Below are 22,665 nucleotides of genomic sequence, written 5' to 3'. Positions count from 1 at the left end.
TTGGTTCACAGCATATGTGTGTGCATATACACAACTAGACCTCCATGTACCATAATTGCTAACATAACAAATGAAATTCTCCAACAAAATCACCAAAGTTGGATTCTAACACAAGAAACATGAGTTAAAAAGCTTATGTTGACAATTCTTGTATGACTTTCAGTTTTTTTAAGAAGACAGATTCCCCTCCCCCCAACCTGTTAGCCTTCACATGAACTCCCAGAACTGCCAGTCCACCTGGCTAGGAATTTGGAAAAATTCCATCACAACACTTTTTTTTTCAGGCTGAGAAATGCTACTTTAAGAGTTTCCGGTGGCAGGAACTATACAAATTTGGTACATGATTATCAACATTCTGAATCTAGAAATGTAGCTGAACTCTTTAGAAATAAATTCTAAAGATACACTTCCCATTCATCATGTCATTGGAATCACTAGCTAAGTAGTCACATACATATATGCAACCCACAATTAACAAAAAAAACTGGCATAACCTACAGTTCTATCATCTATAAGGGATGTGGAACAAAACAAATGAAAGGGTATAATTAATTTGCCGGTTGATTGCTTCAAGTCAACTATAATTTGCTCAGCGCTTCCCTAACATTCTTCGCTCGCTAAGAGTTTAAATATGGTAGAGTTTGGGTTTTGAGGGGTGGGGGTTTCACCTGTGATGAAATGGAGAACCATTTCAAAGATTTGATTTGGAAATGGAAGGTTGTCTAATTTCATTGTATTTCTATGGAACCGTTTAAGGAAATGTAGCATGCTATCTCAGGAGGGGGAGAAAATTGCTAGGAAGCAATAATATGTAAAAAAAATGAGGAGAAGGTATGATATGTCACATTTGTCATTCATCTGTAAGTAGAAATTCTGCAAGGCTCTTTAAGAGAACAATGAAGCATTCCCAGTGTATGATATGATATAAAAGCATGGAGCTTTCAAACACACAGCCCTGGGAAAAGATGGCTTACCTGGGAGGCAGAGATCTAAAATGAAGGAAGATAGTTAAAAAGAGCAGGCACCCAGAGCAATTCAATATTGCAAAAAGAAGTTGATGAGAGAAAGGGAACGATTAAAATCTATTGGGATTCCTTTAAAGTTTGTTTGGGAAATGGGGAAGTTGAAATTAAGGAACCAGAGAAAAAGGGATTATATGTCTGGCCCCAAGAGCCAAGAAAGACACATAGAATTACCTCTGAGCAGTTTTCTTTATAAACTTATAAACAGAAATCTTGCCAAACTAAAGCAACTACTTGCCTCATTAAAGTTATACTCTGAAAATTGCTATGAATAAGCCATCTTTCTCCTCCTCCTCCTCCTCCTCCTCCTCCTCCTCCTCCTCCTCCTCCTCCTCCTCCTCCTCCTCCTCCTTCTTCCTAGTGTATTCCCGCAAGTGCAGGATCCACTATCTTAACTCTCTTTCTCCTAGCCAAATTGCCTAAAATTTGCTATATCTTGGCACTCTGGAATGCAGCCCCTCCCTTCTGGGAATCCAGGCTACATTCCACCACACTATGTTCCTTCTTTGATCAGAAAGGCAAAAACTACCTTGGGCTTTTGAGTGACACATTAAGGGATACACACCAAAAATGAATTGGGACACAATAAAAACTCAGTTTGATGGTATTTCACATATATTCATGTTATAATATCCAGAAAGGAAAACAATTAGCAGACTGAATGTTTTGCAAGCTGATGTGTCTCAGTTCAGACAGTGTTTTCGAAAGGTGTTTTAGAGTCAAGCTATCATGAGCACCAGGCAGGAGCATCTTAAATAGTAAGTGTAGGCATGACCTAACATTTAGGATTTCCTACTATGCAGTATGTATTTAAGCAGCTTGAAATGTCAGTGTCAAATACAGTAGATATTTTGTGAATAGCTGCTTTTTACTAGCAATTATATTCTTATCTACAGTGTAGCTTCTATTGCTCATTTTCTTCTGCTGACTGCCGGCTGCCTGCAATTTGGCAATTGGAATCTCACCAGGCTCAAGGTCGACTCAGCGGTCCATCCTTCCGAGGTCGGTAAAATGAGGACCCAGATTGTTAGGGGCAACATGCTGACTCTGTAAACCGCTTAGAGAGGGCTGTAAAGCACTGTGAAGCCATGTAAAAGTCTAAGTGCTATTGCTATTGCTAAACCAAGATGTTAAAGCTGACATTCCAACAATTGCTTTGTGGATTTAACCTTGTTTATTTTCTCTTCCATCTCCCAGTGGTGATAAGCCCATGACCAGATACACTTTTAAAATCCACCTTTTAGAGCTATTGAGCAGACTTGACCTGTTTTACCATACAAAAGAATTACCCCTTGGCTTTAAAAGTCTTTTTTTAATTAATTTTTTTTATTTTTCAATATAATAATTCCATTTTAAATTAAACAGTGTGTCGTCCGGATACAGATATCTTTGTAAAGTAATAATCAAAATTTACAGCAATATTCATTACTTTAACATTAATTCTATAATATTAAAATGATAATAAACATAATAATCATATTTGCTTCTCTCTCTTAACATATCTTCTTTATTTTACTAATCTTTTTCTTTAGTTTCCCTGTTTCTAACTTCCGTTTTTATTATCTAACCATTAATAAAATAAGTCCCATGTCATGTAATATTCAGTTTGATCTTTTTCCTTGATTGCTAGCATTAGTCTATTCATTTCTGCACATTCTAATATTTTCCTGATCACATTCTCATCTGTGGGGATTTCTTCGCTTTCCCAATTTTGTGCAAATATGATTCTAGCTGCAGTTAATATATGAATAATTAAATATGCATTCCCCTTATTATATTTTTCGGGTAAAATCCCCAACAAGAATATTTCTGGCTTTAAGTCAATGTACTGCTTTATCATTTTTTCCAACCATGTATGTATTTTTGTCCAATACATTTTTGCCTTTGAGCATGTCCACCACATATGATAATATGACCCAGGTATCTGGTGGTACTTCCAGTCTTTTGAGAGATGATATTTAACACATCATGCTTCACAATTCACAAGTCTCTAAAAATTCTGAGCTGGGAGAGAATGGAAGTACAGATTAATTCTAAGTATCTATGGAGATTCTCAGTCATCCAGGTCATTGTTGTCCCAAAGGGGCTTTTTCAGGAGGCAACTGGACTTTCTTGTTTTTTCTTTGCTTTTCATCCAAGAAGCTTCTTCAGCTCTGACTGGATGGTGGGGAATGGAAGGATTTATTTTCCTTGCAGACAACTGGTCATTTGCATTCTTTTAGAGAGTCGTTGAGGGCACTTGGAAGTTTATCTATGTCCTCAGGGTCATCTGAGTAGTGCAAATGGAAGTGGAGCCTTCTTGGCTGCAGGATGTTTTTTTGTCCTGTGTCCCTTCACTGATGAAGACAGGCACAGGCTGTTGGAGATGAGTCTATGTTGTCTGCATCTCAAACTGAAGTGCAAATGGATCCTATAGTCTGCAACTTTTCTGGAAATCCGTTCATACTCTCACACCAGTCCAAGGGCATTCATCCAAAGTGCATAGCTAAGCTTCTATGGAGATTCTCAGGTCATCCAGGTCATTGTTGCCCCAAAGGTGCTTTTTAAGGAGGCAACTGGACTTCTAAAGAGTCCAGGCAACTGGACTCGAAGAAGTCTCCAAACCCATTTGCACTACTCAGGTGACCCTGAGGACACAGTTAAACATCCAAGTGGCCTCAACAACTCTCTAAAAGTATGCAAATGATCAGCTGTCTGCAAGAAATATAAATCCTTCCATTCCCTACTATCCAGTCAGAACTGAAGAAGCTTTTTGGATGAGAAAACATCTTCAAAAGAAAAAGACAAGAAAGCCCAGTTGCCTCCTGAAAAACACCTTTGGGACATTAATTTAATTCTATTTCCAATGCACCAAATTTGCATGACTGGACTTTTGTTAAATGGGCTGCCTGTTTTTTTTTTTTTTTTTTAATTGAGGCGGGGGGAAGTTAACAGTTTTTTACAGCCCCATCTTATAACCTCCCATTTCCCCCCAAGCTGAAAGAGAAGTTTCTAAATGAAAATTTGATCTTGTTTTCTCCGGGATTCTTTTGAAGAGATCAAATACACTTTATTCTACAAAAAAAAAAAAAAAAAAACATACAAATCACAAGAGGCTTTTTATAATGTTTATTTTTTTATATAAAGCTGTTTTTGTTGAACATTTCTTTTTTATTCTTTCCATGTAAAATCGGGTTGGGCAACCTTCCTTTCTGGGAAGAATTGCCTTTGGCAGTTACATGGCATGCGAAAGGCTGAATCCAAAACAAGGGAGGAACTAGAACAAAACAGTGCAAACAAATTTCAAAAGAGAGGAGGAAAAAACATTTTAGCTCCATTACTTCTAAACTTAATTATTTAAAAGCCTTGTTCCTTTTACAAGCTTTAAAAATGTCAAGATGCTGTGTTACTAAACATTGGTCTTCAGTTACAAATTTGTTATTTATAGAAACATGGTACCTTTTGAGAAAAGTTAGCTTTCACTTAAATGCTGTTGAAAGCACTAGAATAAGTCATAGGCACAGCTAACATAAGCCAGTTCATTTTAGTAGAAATTAATCAAAATATGCCTTGACTGAGTTGTGCCCGTAATACAAATTGGCTAGATGGTTATCCAAATCTATTCTAGTTGAAGACTAAGAAAAAAAAGAAACATATTAAATTTGATGCTTTGGGTTTAACTTCAGCTAATGTCTAAGGAGTTTCATATATAACATTGAAGCCAGTCCTGAGTCCGATAGGTGAGTTCTCCAGAAATTTCCCAAGTTGAATATTTTCCAATCTCTGACAACATTTATTCTCATCAAGTCTGCTACCAATCCTTCCATCAACAGAGTAATTGTAGGGGTACCTTCTCTTTCTTCCTGGTCATCCTGTAAGAAAGAATACCCTGCAGTAGTCTAATTGTGAACTTTTATAGTGTTTGTAGTATCATTAGGAAACAATCTACATGCTGGATATTATATACCTGTACTATAGGGATGTTAAGCCAGGGTACCTCAAGCTGTGGTGGGACGCGGTGGCTCAGTGGCTAAGACGTTGAGCTTGTCGATCGAAAGGTCGGCAGTTCAGCGGTTCAAATCCCTAGTTCTGCGTAACAGGGTGAGCTCCCTTTACTTGTCCCAGCTTCTACCAACCTAGCAGTTCAAAAGCATGTAAAAAATGCAAGTAGAAAAATAGGGACCACCTTTGGTGGGAAGGTAACAGTGTTCCATGCGCCTTTGGTGTTTAGTCATGCCGGCCACATGACCACAGAGACGTCTTCAGACAGCGCTGGCTCTTTGGCTTTGAAACAGAGATGAGCACCGCCCCCTAGAGTCTGGAACGACTAGCACATATGTGCGAGGGGAACCTTTACCTTTACCTCAAGCTGAGCAACTGGCTGGGGAATTCTGTGAGTCTTATATATGTTCTTGAACTAGTTTCCTCTGTCTCATTCTTTTTCTCTTCACTTTTCCAAATAGCTTCTTTTCCTCATTCTATTCCCCTTCCATTACCTAACCTTTTGGGCTGGGGCTACCTAGCTATCATTTGGCATTGGTATGTTCTTCCTTCCTCTTCCCAAAATCTTTACCTCTGTTCATTTATGCCCATTTAATAAATCCTATTTTCTGCATCCTGCAGTTGAATTAGGCAGTTTAATATTTAATCTTTCCTTTCCCTGTAATCACTATGGAGGGCACATAGCTATTGCCAGGTCTTCCTTCCTTTCTGGCTCATGTTGGTGCACTCAGAGTTTGACCCAAGATGGATGGATGGGTAGATAGATAGATAGATATACCCACATGGTATAAGAATGGAAAAACTTCCATTCAATCTCATTCAATTCTTGGAGACTGCCTGGACAAGTCCTTGCAGTTTTCTTGCCAAGCCTTTTCAGAAGTGGTTTGCCCTTGCCACTTCCTAGGGCTGAAAGAAAATGACTATCCCAAGAGTACCCCACTGGCTTTGTGCCTAAAGTAGGACTAGAATTCAGTTTCCCTGTTTATAGCCTGATGCCTTAACCACTACACCAAACTGGCTCTCAATTATCTGTTTAGCTGCATGCATTTAAGCACATATATTCAGTGCAACATCAGAGTGCAATGATTACTTTGCAACTAAAAAAATAATTACATGGTAATTTACCATCAAAATGGATGGCATGTCTGTGTAAGTATGCTTATGTGTGTAGCCTATAGATGTAAATCTATAGGCTACACACGTAAGCATACTTACACAGAGAAACTTTTAATGTTAGTATACTCTGTTAAATTGAATGGTTAATCAGAGAAAATGATTAGTTTTTGTTTGTGAATATTTGGAACTCCAAGACTGAAAGAGACTCAAGAATCACTCAGATGTCTCAGCTTGGATAAATTTGCCTCAAACTAATTTCTGGTTAATTGTTCAGCAAGCAGCCCTCATTTGTCATTATTTATAATGCAGTTGCGGTATTTCTGTCTTAGAGGCTATAGACACCACAGACTTACAGTGATTGGTATAATACACAAAGCTCTGTGTTCCTTTATGGGTGAATAACTTAAAACAGAGCTTCCTGGTGGCGTAAATCAAGGGAAACTTTGGGCTTCAATGGGCTTAAAGGGATTTACAGAGTGTTCTTGCTGAAAGCTCAATCAGACACAGCCTATTAGAGCTCATTGTGTTTCAGATGCAATTTTCAGAGTAATAAAACTGCCTGATCCAAGGTTAGGCCTTATGAAATATTTGTTGCTTGATTTTTACATGAACACTAATTAGTATGCTATCTCCTGCTTGTAGGGGTATGTGATACATCTGGATCTAGATTGTACTACTGCATGCAAGAAGTAAGTGGGGTGTTTCACATGACTGAATGCACCTCAGATTGTTTTTTTTTTTAAAGCTATACTGTATACTGTGGCTCAGTGGCTAAGATGCTGAGCTTGTAGATTGAAAGGTTGGCAGTTCAGCGGTTTGAATCCCTAGTGCTGCATAACGGGGTGAGCTCCCATTACTTGTCCCAGCTTCTGCCAACCTAGCAATTTGAAAATGCAAATAGAAAAATAGGGACTACCTTTGGTGGGAAGGTAATAATGTTCCGTGCGCCTTTGGTGTTTAGTCATGCCGACCACATGACCATGGAGATGTCACCGGACAGCACTGGCTCTTAGGCTTTGAAACGGAGATGAGCACCGTCCCCTAGAGTTGGGAACAACTAGCACATATGTGCAAGAGGAACCTTTACCTTTTATACTGTGTGTAATTTATTACTTCTTTATGCCAGTCACTTAATTCTTTGTCTTCAACAGTAGTGGGATTCAAATCCTGGCACTACCAGTTTGCTCATATGCGCGTGCATAGCAACCCACCACTGGTCTTCCCTATTCATTGAAATTATTTGGAACAGTAAGCCTTGGTAGAATATTCATTTTAATGGCTGAAATTAACCACTACAATTTTAGTCTTCTACATCTTAAAATGTCTATTGATATATTATTTAAATCTATAAATTATTTCTAAGCAGATCTTTATTAGTTTTTGTCAAATAAATTCCTACATATTGGATCTTTTTTTTTTTTTTTGCAAAAGTGCTGAACCCCATTTAATGCAGATGTTGTTTTTCTTCCTGCATTGGGTCTCCTGAGTTTTATCTTTATTAATCTAAAAACCTGACAAAAGAGCTCTGTTTTATTGTTGCATATATCCATTAACAATGCTAAAGAGTCCTCCAACTGACTAACTGTGGGCACAACTTCATCAACATATAATTCTAGTTTATGTCGCTGAGTTGCTAATTTAATGCCTGGCATTTTATCCTCCTGACATATTTTCATTGCCAATGGTTCTACTGCCAATAAAAATAAATGAAAGAAAGGCAAGCAAATCTTGTCCTTTTCACATTTACATTGTTGTGCTGCAGAGGCATTTACTGTTGCCCCAGCTTCTTGGTCTCCATGTATCCATCTCCAGAAATTAGTGCCTCCATTCATGTGTTTCAAAACTGCAGTCACAAAGAACTTTTCTAGGTTGTTGTAGGTATTAAAAGCTTTTGTGAGACCATACCAGTATTTGGCCTTTAAGAGAATGATACAGCTAAACTTTAGGGCAAGGTAGCTGATTTTGATTCTGAGAATGGAGTGGACAGAGTTATTCTTTCAGAAATCTAAGGCATTACTCAGTTATGCTATGTGATGCTCTACAATGGGAACAATGGAATATAGCATCTAAGTTCTTTATCCTTAAATTGTCTTTTGTGATTTTATCACAATAGGTCAGGGGATGTCTGCTAAATCCTAGGATGATTTTCACTCAAATGGGATGGGATTCACAACTGAATCTCCAAGGTCTCATGGGGTCTAAAAACTCTGAATGTGTCCCTGAGAGCCCCAGCTAAAGTTGCACTTCAATTGTGACTTTTTATGTCTGATAAAAGAGTGGGGGGGGAGCCTTAAAAATATAGGAAATAGTAATTATACTGAATATATCAATCTTATGTCTGAACTGCAGAACTCCACACAATCACTGGAGTTCAGCAAAAACTCTGATTATTTGTTACCATCTATTTTTTTTTTTTTTTTTAGAATAAAGTGTATTTGATCTCTTCAAAAGAATCCCGGAGAAAACAAGATCAATTTTTCATTTAGAAACTTCTCTTTCAGCTTGGGGGGGGGGAAATGGGAGATTATAAAATGGGGCTGTAAAAAACTGTTAACTTCCCCCCCTCAATTTAAAAAAAAAAAAAACAGGCAGCCCATTTAACAAAAGTCCAGTCATGCAAATTTGGTGCATTGGAAATAGAATTAGAATTAATGTCCCAAAGGTGCTTTTTCAGGAGGCAACTGGGCTTTCTTGTCTTTTTCTTTTGAAGATGTTTTCTCATCCAAAAAGCTTCTTCAGTTCTGACTGGATGGTAGGGAATGGAAGGATTTATATTTCTTGCAGACAGCTGATCATTTGCATTCTTTTAGAGAGTTGTTGAGGCTACTTGGATGTTTAACTGTGTCCTCAGGGTCACCTGAGTAGTGCAAATGGGTTTGGAGACTTTTTCGAGTCCAGTTGCCTCCTTAAAAAGCACCTTTGGGGCAACAATGTATTGGACAAAAATACATACGTGGTTGGAAAAAATGATAAAGCAGTACATTGACTTAAAGCCAGAAATATTCTTGTTGGGTATTTTACCCGAAAAATATAATAAGGGGAATGCATATTTAATTATTCATATATTAACTGCAGCTAGAATCATATTTGCACAAAATTGGGAAAGTGAAGAAATCCCCACAGATGAGAATGTGATCAGGAAAATATTAGAATGTGCAGAAATGAATAGACTAATGCTAGCAATCAAGTAAAAGATCAAACTGAATATTACATGACATGGGACTTATTTTATTAATGGTTAGATAATAAAAACAGAAGTTAGAAACAGGGAAACTAAAGAAAAAGATTAGTAAAATAAAGAAGATATGTTAAGAGAGAGAAGCAAATATGATTATTATGTTTATTATCATTTTAATATTATAGAATTAATGTTAAAGTAATGAATATTGCTGTAAATTTTGATTATTACTTTACAAAGATATCTGTACCCGGACGACACACTGTTTAATTTAAAATGGAATTATTATATTGAAAAATTAAAAAATTAATTAAAAAAAAGACTTTTAAAACCAAGGGGTAATTCTTCTGTATGGTAAAACAGGTCAAGTCTGCTCAATAGCTCTAAAAGGTGGATTTTAAAAGTGTATCTGGTCATGGGCTTATCACCACTGGGAGATGGAAGAGAAAATAAACAAGGTTAAATCCACAAAGCAATTGTTGGAATGTCAGCTTTAACATCTTGGTTTAGCAATAGCAATAGCACTTAGACTTTTACATGGCTTTACAGTGCTTTACAGCCCTCTCTAAGCGGTTTACAGAGTCAGCATGTTGCCCCTAACAATCTGGGTCCTCATTTTACCGACCTCGGAAGGATGGACCGCTGAGTCGACCTTGAGCCTGGTGAGATTCCAACTGCCAAATTGCAGGCAGGCGGCAGTCAGCAGAAGAAAATGAGCAATAGAAGCTACACTGTAGATAAGAATATAATTGCTAGTAAAAAGCAGCTATTCACAAAATATCTACTGTATTTGACACTGACATTTCAAGCTGCTTAAATACATACTGCATAGTAGGAAATCCTAAATGTTAGGGCATGCCTACACTTACTATTTAAGATGCTCCTGCCTGGTGCTCATGATAGCTTGACTCTAAAACACCTTTCGAAAACACTGTCTGAACTGAGACACATCAGCTTGCAAAACATTCAGTCTGCTAATTGTTTTCCTTTCTGGATTTATTTGCATACATTTATTTCAATTTGTATAGCAGCTTATCTCATCATCATCACTCTGGGTGACTAACGATAGTTAAAAACACAACATCATAACACCAAATACATAATCGGCAGGTGAAATAAAACCACAAATAACTATAGCATAACTATCCCATGAGCTCTGCCATATGTTCTGACTCCCATGGAGGGTGACATAGTCAAGACTTCAAAGCTTTGTGAAAAGCCAATCTAATCAAATCTTTGGGGAGGGGAGCTAATGTCCCAAAGAACAAGCACCATGACTGAAAAAAACTTTCTTCTGGGGTCACACCAGATAACACCCTTTAACAGTTGAGACCCACAGCATTCCTCTATTGCCAGAACAGATGGGACAGGTACACACAGTTGGAGAAGAAGCAGTGCCTTAAATAACTCAGCTGCATGCCAGGGCTTTATAGATAACTACCATCAGCTTGAATTGAAGCTGGAACACACTGGCAATCCATGCATCTTGCAGAGTAGAGATCTAATCTAACATGGCCACAACATTGCATTTTGGATTTTGAGGCTGCTCTTCAAGGACAGCCCCATGTAAAATAGTTCATTTACTGTAGGAGGTGATTAAGGAATGGGCACAATTGGTGCACAAGCTTGAAGCTGTGCAAAAGCTCTCTTGGCCATAGCTGCCACCTATTTCTTGGTGTGAGTCCAGGAGGAACTCCAAATTCTGCACTGGTTTCATTTGGAGGACTACAATCCTCCAGAACTAAAGATGGAAAATCTGAGATTTTCCTAAGCCCTAAAATCCAAATTCATTCAATCTTGCTAGGATTGAATTGAAAGCTGTTCTTCCCCATCCATATTCACTTAGCCTCCAGAAACTGAGACAGAACCTCCACAGCATACTTAAAGCCAAAGTGTAAAGATTAAAAACTGTGGAGCATAAGCATTCTCATATCTCATATTAGATAGCTCTGATCATCTCCAATACTGTATACATGCTTTTCAGCTCCTTTGTGAGCTACTTGTTCAATCAGCTTGGCTTCTTTATATGCTTCCAGATTTTGTTTTCTACATTGAAGTCTCTACTGTCCTTAATTCCCATTTCAAACAGCTGGCTACAAGATCTTTTCATTTGAAGTTATCTTTCCATGGTATCTTCCTTTGACTGCCATTTTGATTCTTCTGTATTTACTGTCAACCACACTAAACCTTATTTCTGAAGGACACCAATACTAACTATAAGGAGACAATTCTAAAACTAATTGGAAATAGGAAGATATTCCAATTATGGATACTAATAATAAATGAACTGAAAAAGAAAAACAAAAGGGTGTACATTATCTTGCAACTTCAGGAAAATTTCTTGGCTGAATGACTGGCCTGAGTCATATGCTATAATGGGACTTGGTGTAGATTTAGTCTTCTAGACTAGAATAGGTGTAATTCCTAGCAGCACTGTGAATAATGAGATCTGGATTTATTTATTAAAAGGAAATATCTAGAGTTCATACAAAATATTATGGTCCTTGTTGACTATTACCATATGTGCTTTTGATTGGGTCTCTTTAGATAAAGTGATGCTGCTTCTAAAGCATTTATTCTGAAGTCAGAAGGATAGCAAAAATCAGTGTCATTTGTGTCTGAATAGGCAATTGTTGCCATTCCTAAAACTAGGAGAAGCTGAAGAACCAGTTATGAGATGCAATACCAGGACTTTTATTTTATTTCAATACTTCAATCAGAATAATTCTTTAAAGATATAAAAGATGGCATTATCATGTAAAGTGTTGACTTATTGCAAGGGAGGGGTGCAAATAAAATGGAATGAGCTCACATGCATAAACAGAAGCATTTCTGTTTCACTGAGTTATCAAATGTTTTTATAGAGGTAGATCCAAAACCTGGTTTCCAGGGACAGGAGGATCCTGATCTACAAGAGGAATCGTCTTGATAGCAATAGCACTTAGACTTAGATACTGCTTCACAGTGCTTACAGCCCTCAAAGCTATTTACAGAGTCAGCATATTGCCTCCAACAATCTGGGTCCTCATTTTCCTCAGAAGGATGGAAGGTTGAGTCAACCTTGAGCCAGTGAGGATCGAACCCCTGGCAGTAGGCAAAATTGGCCTGCAATACTGCATTCTAACCACTGCGCCACCATAGCTGTTTCCCCTAATGAAAGGGGAAAGAATGTCCATTCTGATTTCCATCTTTCTCTACAGTTTCCTATGCTCTTTGAAGGATAGAGGACTCTCCAGAACAGCAGAGGAGGTGACAGTGTGGACTGCAAAATGAGGAAGAGATGTTATACAGGCATATGGTGCTAAACATAAAACAAAGATGTAGCATGCAGTTTATACCATTTGCAAGTAAAAACAAGAACAAAGAAGAAAACAATTTGGGAAGACAAATATAACGGAAAGACAATTAGACATTTATGGTTGATGCTTTAAACAAAGTACAAATATATGTGTATATGTCTTTGCCATTTGCTGAATCAACAATATTTTCTTGGCACACTTAAAATTAAAAACAGCGGTTTACATTCCACTGAGATTGTTATCAAGAAAGTTCTGAGGCATTCCTTGGCAGCAATAAAAAATAATAATTATATAGCTATTTCCAATTATGAAAGCCATTTAAAGGATTGGCAGTTTTTCTAGTTTGTCTCAAGCAATTTAGCTCTTCCTGGGATATATTTTTTTGCTATTCCTAAACACAGAGCTACTTGGAGAGCAATCAGTAAGCAGAACTCATTCTGATATCTAAAAACAGAAAGAAAATTGTAGTTGGCTTATAAGTAGAATTCTCTCTCTTTTTTTTTACCCACAAGAACAATTTTATGGATTTATAGGATCTGTACTGATTGCTGGAATTCACTGAGGTATATTGCATTTTCTTTTGCTAAAATTCAAGTTGATTACCCCAGCTTTTTCAAACCTCATGTCCTCCATATAGCAAAAGCAATAGCACTTAGATTTATATACCGCTTTATAGTTCTTTACAGCCCTCTCTAAGCGGTTTTACAGAGTCAGCATATTATCCCCAACAATCTGGGTCTTCATTTTACCCATCTTGGAAGGCTGGAAGGCTGAATCAACCTTGAGCAGAAGTGGCCTGCAGTACAGAACTCTAACCACTGTGCCATTGAGGCTCTTGGGATTACAATTCTCATAATTTCCATAATTATGAGAATTATATGTAATACATCTGGAGGATATCAAGTTTGAAGAGACTTATTCACTGTATTTATTGTCGTTATTCTTGTCATTGCTATCCTTCTGCTCCTTCTTCTTTGCAATATCATTTTGATTGCTGTAATTGATTTGTTTAGTTACAATGTTATTGTGGTGTATGTTTGTAACATTTTCTGTTTTCTTAGTTTTGTTCTTGTCTGTATTTTTCAGGCTTATTTACCTCTCCCTCCAAATCTACTCTGATTGGAGTTTTCAAATATAAATTAATAATCAAACAAGCAACCTAGGTGTCAAGGTTCCAATTAATGATCCCAAGCAAATCAGAACTCCGAGGCCACCTGTTTCCTTAAAGAACTTCTTTATTAGGTACATCATATTGGCATGCTTAGTGGAAAACCAATTCTGAATCTTTCTCGTGGTTTTAGTAATAACCCCTTCCCCAAGTGTCACTGGTCACATTGGCCAATTAGGTTAATTGGCGGGCTCCTCAGGCATACTCCTCCTTCTCCTCCCATCACTGGGAGATGACCTTGGTTCTCAGGAAAAAGATCTATGTTGTGTCTAGCAAGGCATTCCAACCTCCTCTTCCCTCCCATAGTGTGTGGCAACAATAAACTAGGAAAATGGCTTCTGCCAGGTTTAGTTAGCAGAAGCAAGTTAATCCTGAACCCCTCTAGATTACGTACACAGCAAACAGTTCACTTTGAGCATACAGTGGTGATTATAATGAAAATTGTATTATACTCCCAACTACTCTTGTTCCTTGGTAAAGATCTTCAGCTAAGCATTCAGAAACAAAGCTACAGAATCTGATCTCATTAGTCTGAAAGAATCTTTAACCTAACATTTCTAATGGAATATTATCCAGGTTCCCAGGAGGGGGAAGGAGTGTATTACAGAGAAGCAAGAGATAATGCAGTTTAGGTAGTTTGTGTGAGAGAAAGAGGATAAAGACGGCTCCTCCTTAATATTTCCTAGTGTTCTGTCCCCCTTCCCCACACAGGCAAAGACACAACCAGGCATGCCTGCCAAGATTTTATTAAGCAATCAGACTAGAAACCCTTGCAGATAAGAGTTTTGGCAGTAAACTGCGAAATGCCTGCCAAGTCAGTTTTCACTCACAGTCAGCAAGAGAGAGTTTATCCTCAGTCCGGTTCAGCAGCAAAAAGCAAACCATGAAGTAAAAGTTAGCCAAGGTCCAAGCCAAAATATGCACAAGCCAGATTTCAGGTAACACTATGTGATTCTCAGGTTTTTAACTTTGACCGTCACAAAGCCTGAAGAGCAATCACACCCACTTTTATTCCTTGTGGGATGTGGCTCAGTGACTCAGCTCAATCTCTGGCCCTCCCACGCCTCTTTTGTTGCTGTGCATGCTTCTCCCTCCGATGCTGCCTGGGATCAAGCCAGGATTCATCATCCTTGCTCCCTATCTATTGTTGTTCCGATATGCTTTCCTCCTGGCATATCCCAGGCTGTTCCTCTTGGCCTTCGGATGGAGGAGGGTCCTGGAGAGGGAAGCCTTGTCAGTTCCTCCCCATCACCTTCTGAATCCTCTTCCTCTGTCAGGACAGGCTCGGGAGTTGGGGTTACAACACCTAGAGTAGAAGTTTTGTGCTGTAAGTAGACTGCTGTAGATTGGCAGGATTTCTGCCTATGGGTGTGGAACAATAAAGAAAACTGCTTAGAAGAATCTCAATGTGTCTTTTTTGATTTTTGGAGTCTGACACAAACACTGAGCTAGCCAGAAAGCCAGAAAGAACACAAGGGGAAACTGAGTTTTTATCACTGATGCTGCTCTGCTAAGAACTTAGAATAAAATGTATGTGGTAACATAGGAGAATTCTCAACAATGAAAACAAAACTGAATCCATAATGGAATCTGACAGATCCTCAATTCTGCTACCATTGACCTTTTCTTGTGTATTTAAATGTTGTCAAGATATCTCCAGCACTGTAGTTCTTGAGAAATAAAATAATTTTTGACCTTTCTAGTAACTCCACAGATATCATTCCTGTATTCCTTATTTCAAAATGACATCCCAGTCTAATGGATTGAATTTTCTATTTACAAATGCTGTAGAGTTTCTAAATTGAAGAAGGCTTGTACTTTTACATTGGGAAAAACAGCAGGCATTCACTTAAGAAAAAAAATTGAGTAGGTTCAATTGTAAAGAAATCAACATAATTTTTATATTTAAAACGTAACATTATACATTATGTATACATTATACATTATGGAGCTTAGCATTCCAAACCAGATTTCTCAAATTAGAATTCCTTGTTTAATCATACATTGGACTAATATGAAGCCTTTATGCATTATTTTCCCATCTCACATTTGAAGAGAACACTTTTCAGTATTTACATATTGTGTGCTTTAAAAATTGTTCAGGAAGGGAGATGTTTCATCATATTTGGGTGGTCGGCAGTATTCACACAAATAGCATAAAACTAACATGAGTTTTCCATTTTTCTCCATTCCAGTAAATAAGCACAACACACCAGAAATGGTTATCAACAAGAAATATCAGGACATTGCAAAGACAAGCACCTGAACTGAGTTCAAAGGCAGATCTTAGGACTTTTCAGTACAATCTACCATGATTCTCACAAGCCCTGCTTTGCCCCTTCCTCAGATTGCCTTGTCACATACCTGGATTTAAATAATGCATCCACAGTTGCAATAATAATACGATTTCATTTATTGTCCCAGGTCACATTTCTCCTCCTTGGAAAAAAAGATCTTGATATCCTCATTTATACTGGAATTTCTTCACTACCAGAAACATTTACTTTCCATAGGCTTACCTTTTATCCTTTAGGCAAGTTCAAAGAATCAACAGGTGCCATACTCCCATCCACTTCCTTTGGGAAATGTTATATTTTTTTCTAGACACAATTCAGCCTGATGATGATTACCCTGACTCAGCAGTTAGGACATTAAGCTCATCAGCTGGAAAGCTGACAACCCAGGTTTGAGCCCAAGCACCGTGCAATGGGGTGAGCTCCCATCACTCACTTCAGCTCCTGTCAACTTAGCAGTTCGAAAGCATGCAAGTGCAAGCTGTTAAACAAGTACCACTTCAGCTGGAAGGTTAAGCATTCCATATTTTTATGCTGGCCACATGATGACGGAAGCATCTCTCAGACAACCAGGCTCTCTTGGCTGAGAATTGGAGATGAGCACCAATGAGCACCCCTAGATGACCATCCCTAGAATCAGTCACAACTGAACAGGGGAAACCTTTTATCTTTTTTCGCATATGTGTGGATGAACTATACAGTATGTGTGACATATGTCTATATGAATGTGATGTGATGTGATCGTGATTTTGGCCTTACCAGCTTATTCCCAAAGAGCTTGATGCTCTCAGGATAAAAGTATGATTAATAACTCTCCATACCTTCTATTTTTGATAATAGCAAAATTCATGATACAAAACTTGTTCTACATGCACTTGTTCTACATGCACAAATTTGTAACTTCCACATAACATCTGACTCCCACAACAAATAAATATTAATTCAGATCTAGATAGATAGATAGATAGATAGATAGATAGATAGATAGATAGATAGATAGATAGGATAGACAGACAGACAGACAGACAGACAGACAGACAGACAGACAGACAGACTGACTGACTGACTGACTGACTGACTGACTGACTGACTGACTGACAGACTGGGTGGCTTACAATAAAATAGATAAAAATAAATAGAATATTTAATATAGAATAAAAACACATAGCAGCCAACATCATAATAACTCTCAGCAAATTTTACATATATAAATCTAAACATAAATATAGCCCAATATGATTTGGTAAGTCAGTTTATAAATGTTAGCTGAATACAATGGGAATGAGTGAGTTAAGTAAGTATGATAAGGCAAAAAGAATTACAGTCAGGGATGAATGAGCACTGGATGAGTGTGAAATGAATACCAAAGTGATCTAGTAGTACAATGTACAGTATGATTTGATCCTACAAAGAGAATGAATGAGTGTAGAATTGTGTCTAAGTGTTTGTGTGTGTAAGAAGAGTGAATAATAGGTTAAAAGGAAGCAAACTGAGAAAACCAGAATAGCATGAAATTGATGAGATCCTCAAAATGAGAGAGATTCAAGTTGAAAGAACTAAAAGCAACATACGGCTCTCTATATAAATGTATTAGAAGCAAGAATTATTTGCAAGGATACAGTGTTACGAAGAAGTATAGAAAATGCGGTTGATGTAAATTAAATATAGTTATATTCTCTTTCCCTTTTTTTACTTTATATCTTCATTTCTTTTCCTTAACATTTCTTACTTTTTGTGCTTTGTGTAATCTTATTTATCATGAAGGGAATATGTATTAGATGGGTCAGAATTTAGAACTGCCCAGGCTTTTGATATTTGAAATAACTGTAATTAACATCTCAAATGTCAGTGACACCATTTTTTGTGCAAAGGATCAGAAACAAGGTTTAGGTGATTGGCATGTAGAAACAGTTAAAAAAACCTTTCCCAAGATGGAGGCTTTCAAAGTTTCAACTATTATGACTCAAACTTTGTGTCTTTCAATGGAAGAGAATCTCAGTTCAGGGTTGAACTACATAGAACTTGGTTCTGTCTAAACTTGCTTGTTTGCTTGCAGACATTTTAGACCATGAGTTCAAGTCCTGCTGAAATTAAACATTCTACAAATCTACTACTTGACTGGCCTAACAGTGGAAAAAAGGTCTGTAGAGATTCTCAGTCATCCAAGTCATGGTTGTCCCAAAGGTGCTTTTTTCAGGAGGCAACTGGACTTCTAGAGTCTAGAAATGTCTTTGAAGACATTTTGCTTCTCATCCAAGAAGCTTCTTCAGCTCTGACAGGATCTTGGGGAATGGAAGGATTTATATTCCTTGCAGACAGCTGATCATTTGCATCCTTTTAGAAGGTTGTTGAAGCACTTGGAGGTTTATCAGTGTCCTCGGGGTCACATGAGTAGTGTTCCTGGCTCCTGTAATCTACATTTTTTTCCTCTGGAAATCCATTCCTACTCACACGCCATTCAAAGGGTGTTCATCCCAAATTGTATAGCTAAAAGTCTGTAGAGATTCTCAGTCATCCAGGTCATGGTTGTCCCAAAGGTGCTTTTTTCAGGAGGCAACTAGACTTCCCCCCTCCTTTTCCCCCCCTTTTTCTTTAAAGCAAAATGTCTTCAGAGAAAAAACAAGAAAGTCCAGTTACCTCTTGAAAAAAGCACCTTTGGGACAGGGAGAAAAAAAGATACAGATTTTGCCCTTTGACAGCTTATCCATTTTGTTGGTCCATGGCATTCCTGTTAGTAAGAGATTCAAGCTACAGTAAGAAGGGAGAACTAAATAAGTGTTTGCATGTGGATGTGATTCTTTCCTGAGATTTAACTTTTTTCAATATTTTTTCCAGGTTAATAAATAATTTAAATATGTCATGTTATCTTTCTATTTGGAAAAGGGATTCACAAGGTGAATTAAAACTTCAGGGCAAATCATTTGTGTCACAACATGCATGCATATGTTTATACCAACATACCTATCATATTATCACAGGCAGTAAGCAGTATTATGAAAAGTGCAAAAAAGAAAAAGAAGAAGAAGTGGGAAGCAGTAAGAAGAATGCTCTCTCATCTCATTTTCAGCCAGCCATTCTTGTCATCTTACAAATATATTTTGGGCAGTAAGCCACTAGCATAACCCTAGCTCATTTGTACTCTAGGCATGTTCAGGCTATTCTATGCCAGCCAGTATTTTTAATCTTGAGGCAACTTGCAATCCGTTGACCATATCCTACCAAGTAAAAGTTACATGCTATGTTCTATTATATTCACTATACTCCTATACTATACTCCTATCTGCTGTACTTAATATATTTTGCAAAACATCATACTGGCTGGCTAAAGGAACAATTTTCTTATTTGAGGAAAAAAGGGGGGGATTTCCTCCCTTCTCTTCCATATTTAATCACTCTTTGATTGTCTTCATCATTTCGTACTAAAAACTCAGTTACATTGGAAAAAATGTGCAGCCCTCGGAACAATAAAGGCTGTATAATTCTATTTTAAAGGTCGTTCCTCTTATTCTGTATCACTGGCTCTGAGCCAGTTTATTCAGCATATCACTTTCTCTACTCACCCAGTTTTTTTAATCTCTTCCTTAAGAGCAATCCCAGTATCATTTTCTGCAGCCCCCTTTAAGCTAGCCACAAAGGATGCTATTGAAAAATAAATGAATGAATATCCAAACACAGAGTGGAAGCATCATTCACATTACAGCTCAAGGTTTCTTTCATTCAGGATGCAATCTAAATAAATATCACATACCCACTCATGAAACAATTACCATTAGGAGAAGACTTTCTATTGATGCTAATCAGATTTTTTTCATGTTAATTCATATTGCAGCTACCCTATATATATGAATAGAGGACAACTCTGAATTTAATATAACCCTTCCCCACCAATAGGGAGAAAATAAACTAACCTCAAATACCTACACAACTGTCATACCTGTCACAACTACATAACTGTCACAATGACATACCTGTCATTTTGTCTATGGTTGCTAATGACAACTGAAACCCATCTTGTAAATCCACCTGATAAATGTGAATGTGTCTTACTTGAATATGTTTGCACATACAAATGTGTGTGTGTGTTTGTGTGTACATGTATACATATACACATACATGCAGTGGTGAAATTCAAATAATTTAACAAAGGTTCTCTGCCCTAATGATTTCTTCCAACAACCAGTTCACCAAACTGCTCAGAAAGTTAACAACCGGTTCTCCCAAAATGGTGCAAACTGGCTGAATCCCACCACTGCATACATGTATTCTGATTGGTCAGAATCTTTCTGAAAAGAAAAAAAAACAGAGCCAGAACAACAGCAGCAAAAGAATGAAAGATTAAAATGATTTGTGTAAAATGTCCCCCATTTGTAGGATTAATGGACCACCCACCTGCATATAAAGGGAAGGAAAGAGAAATATGGAGGGAAAACCTGAATGGAAATCAGAGACATGAAAGAGGTAAATTGACAAGAAAGGCGACTGAGGTCTGGACTCAAAAGGATTCAAAGTCATTAAAGCAGTGGGGATGAGCATCTCCTTCCCCATTTCCATTGCTGGGGTCTCATCTTCAAGGAATCCATGTTTTCTGAAATGAGGAAAGCTTCATGGGAAAGCTTCTCATTCTTTGTACATTGCCTAGAAGGTGGGGGGGCATTCTGTATTTGAGGAAGAGAATTGCTTGCGATAAACTGGAGAGGCAAAAAACCACCACCATTCTTTCAGGCCTCTCCTTCATGTTTTGCTTTCCATGATACAGAAGGGATCTCTCCCCTTCAACAGCATCAGCTCCTCTTTAATAAAAGCTGTGTCCGGTCAACTTATATCAAAGACCCTTGTAAATCATTTGGCTTCCCCATGTACCGCACAACTGTCTGCAGCAGGAAGGATGATGTTAAGAAGAAGAGGGGCTACTCAATTCAGCAAAAAATATTGCAGGGCTAATGACCACCTACATAGGTAAGATTTCCCACATAAGTGAGGGTAGGTGAGAGTAAGCCCAAATGAAGGGGTTTTTTTATATTGGTCCCCACATGTGGAATAGCTCCCATGGGAGATTCAATGGGCACTCCTACTCTACGGCAAAGCAAATCCTGTCAGAGAGCATCTGTAACTGTGATTATTGAGTTTAAGGTTGGTATCAATTGTGAGTCACTGCTTTCTTGATATTTTAATATTTCTATTCTGTTGCTTTAAGTGTACTTCTTAGTGATGAATTAATGTGAATTTTAGTAATAGCAATAGCATTTAGATTTATATACTGCCCTGTAGCACTTTACAGCACTCTCTGAGCAGTTTACAATGTCCGCATTTGCATATTGCTCCCAACAATCTGGGTCCTCATTGTACTGACCTCAGATAGATGGAAGGCTAAGTCAACTCTGAGCCCCGTCAGAATCGAATTCCAGGCCATGGGCAGAGTTTGCCTGAAATACTACATTTAACCACTGCGTCATCAGGGTCCTACATTTTTAAAGTGAAAAGATTTCATCTTTCAAGTAAATATGTAGTTAGAACCTGAACTTACAATAGGTACTAGAAATTTCTCTTACCGTAATAATTACCATTTGAGAAGATCTAGCGTAGTATAGGGGTTAATCTGTTGGACTAAGATGTAGAATTCATCATCAAACAAGTCACTGTGTGACTTTAGGACTATCATTGATTCTCAACCTAATTTCCTCATAAGATAGGGATGATGCAATTATGGTAAAAGGAGGTACCATATATAAGCCACGTTGAGCTCCTGAAGAAAAGACTGAATCTAAATATGAGAATAACAACAAAAGCAACTCAAACATGCATACAAACAGCTTAGATAGATCAGTCAGTTTGGGCGATGAAACGGTCACTTCTATGATGTAGTCAGATGACCAACAGAGCTCCAAATAGTCCATTGCTCTATAGTAAGATTCTTGGGGTCAGAGGACCCACAAGTATTTCTATGTACAGTTAAAGGCCAGTGGACTAACTATAAGGTTTTTTTCCCTCACTTCTGTTGCATGCTTACAAAAGAATGGAACACAAATCTTAAGGCAGGGTGCTAAAATTTGGGAGTTTGAGAGATCAGAGAGGGGACAGTGAAATTTATAATCTGTTTCTGTCTCAGATTTTAATTTAAAGAGGAAAAAGATTTCTGGGCTTTACATTTTTTACAAATGGTTTTAATGGTGCCTTTGAGGCACCACGAATTCCACAAGGAGCCCTAAATACTTTTTCATTCAGTGCATAGTCATGTTGTTTTAAAATCAATCATGACATAGGATTTGTGACTTAGATTTAATGAACTGATAGATATAATTATCAGTGCCAGGATGTCTGAGTACATTAATTAAATATTTAATCTACACAAAGGGGACAAAGTACTGTAAAATGATGGACATGAAAAAGCAAAATTTGGGGAAATGACACCATTAACTGCAACCACTCAATGGTATTTTAAAAGGCTTTGGACTGGATGGACTGTTTCTATGTGCACTTATCTCTTATCCCACTATTTATTTATTCAGTTAGAAGTTGAGAAGGCAGCTTTCATGCAGTAAATTCAATCACATCAGGTCCAGGGGATGACCAACTTCCAGAAACCTTTGAAACGGCACTAACTGCCTAA

General features: G+C 37.7%; 1 long non-coding RNA gene across 1 annotated transcript in view; it reads right to left on the bottom strand.

Moving 5' to 3' along the window:
- Nucleotides 1-14,494: 14,494 nt before the first annotated feature.
- The window catches only part of LOC148116713 (uncharacterized), a 34,390-nt gene continuing 26,219 nt past the window's right edge, over nucleotides 14,495-22,665 (bottom strand). The window contains exon 2 of the long non-coding RNA XR_015731253.1: nucleotides 14,495-15,070. This is a non-coding gene — a long non-coding RNA (uncharacterized LOC148116713). The remainder of the gene's footprint in view (nucleotides 15,071-22,665) is intronic.

This window comes from Pantherophis guttatus, chromosome 1, assembly GCF_059756535.1.
Source record: "Pantherophis guttatus breed Tessera chromosome 1, ASM5975653v1, whole genome shotgun sequence".
NCBI lineage: Eukaryota > Metazoa > Chordata > Lepidosauria > Squamata > Colubridae > Pantherophis > Pantherophis guttatus.
This window is presented reverse-complemented; position numbering and strand designations above follow the sequence as displayed.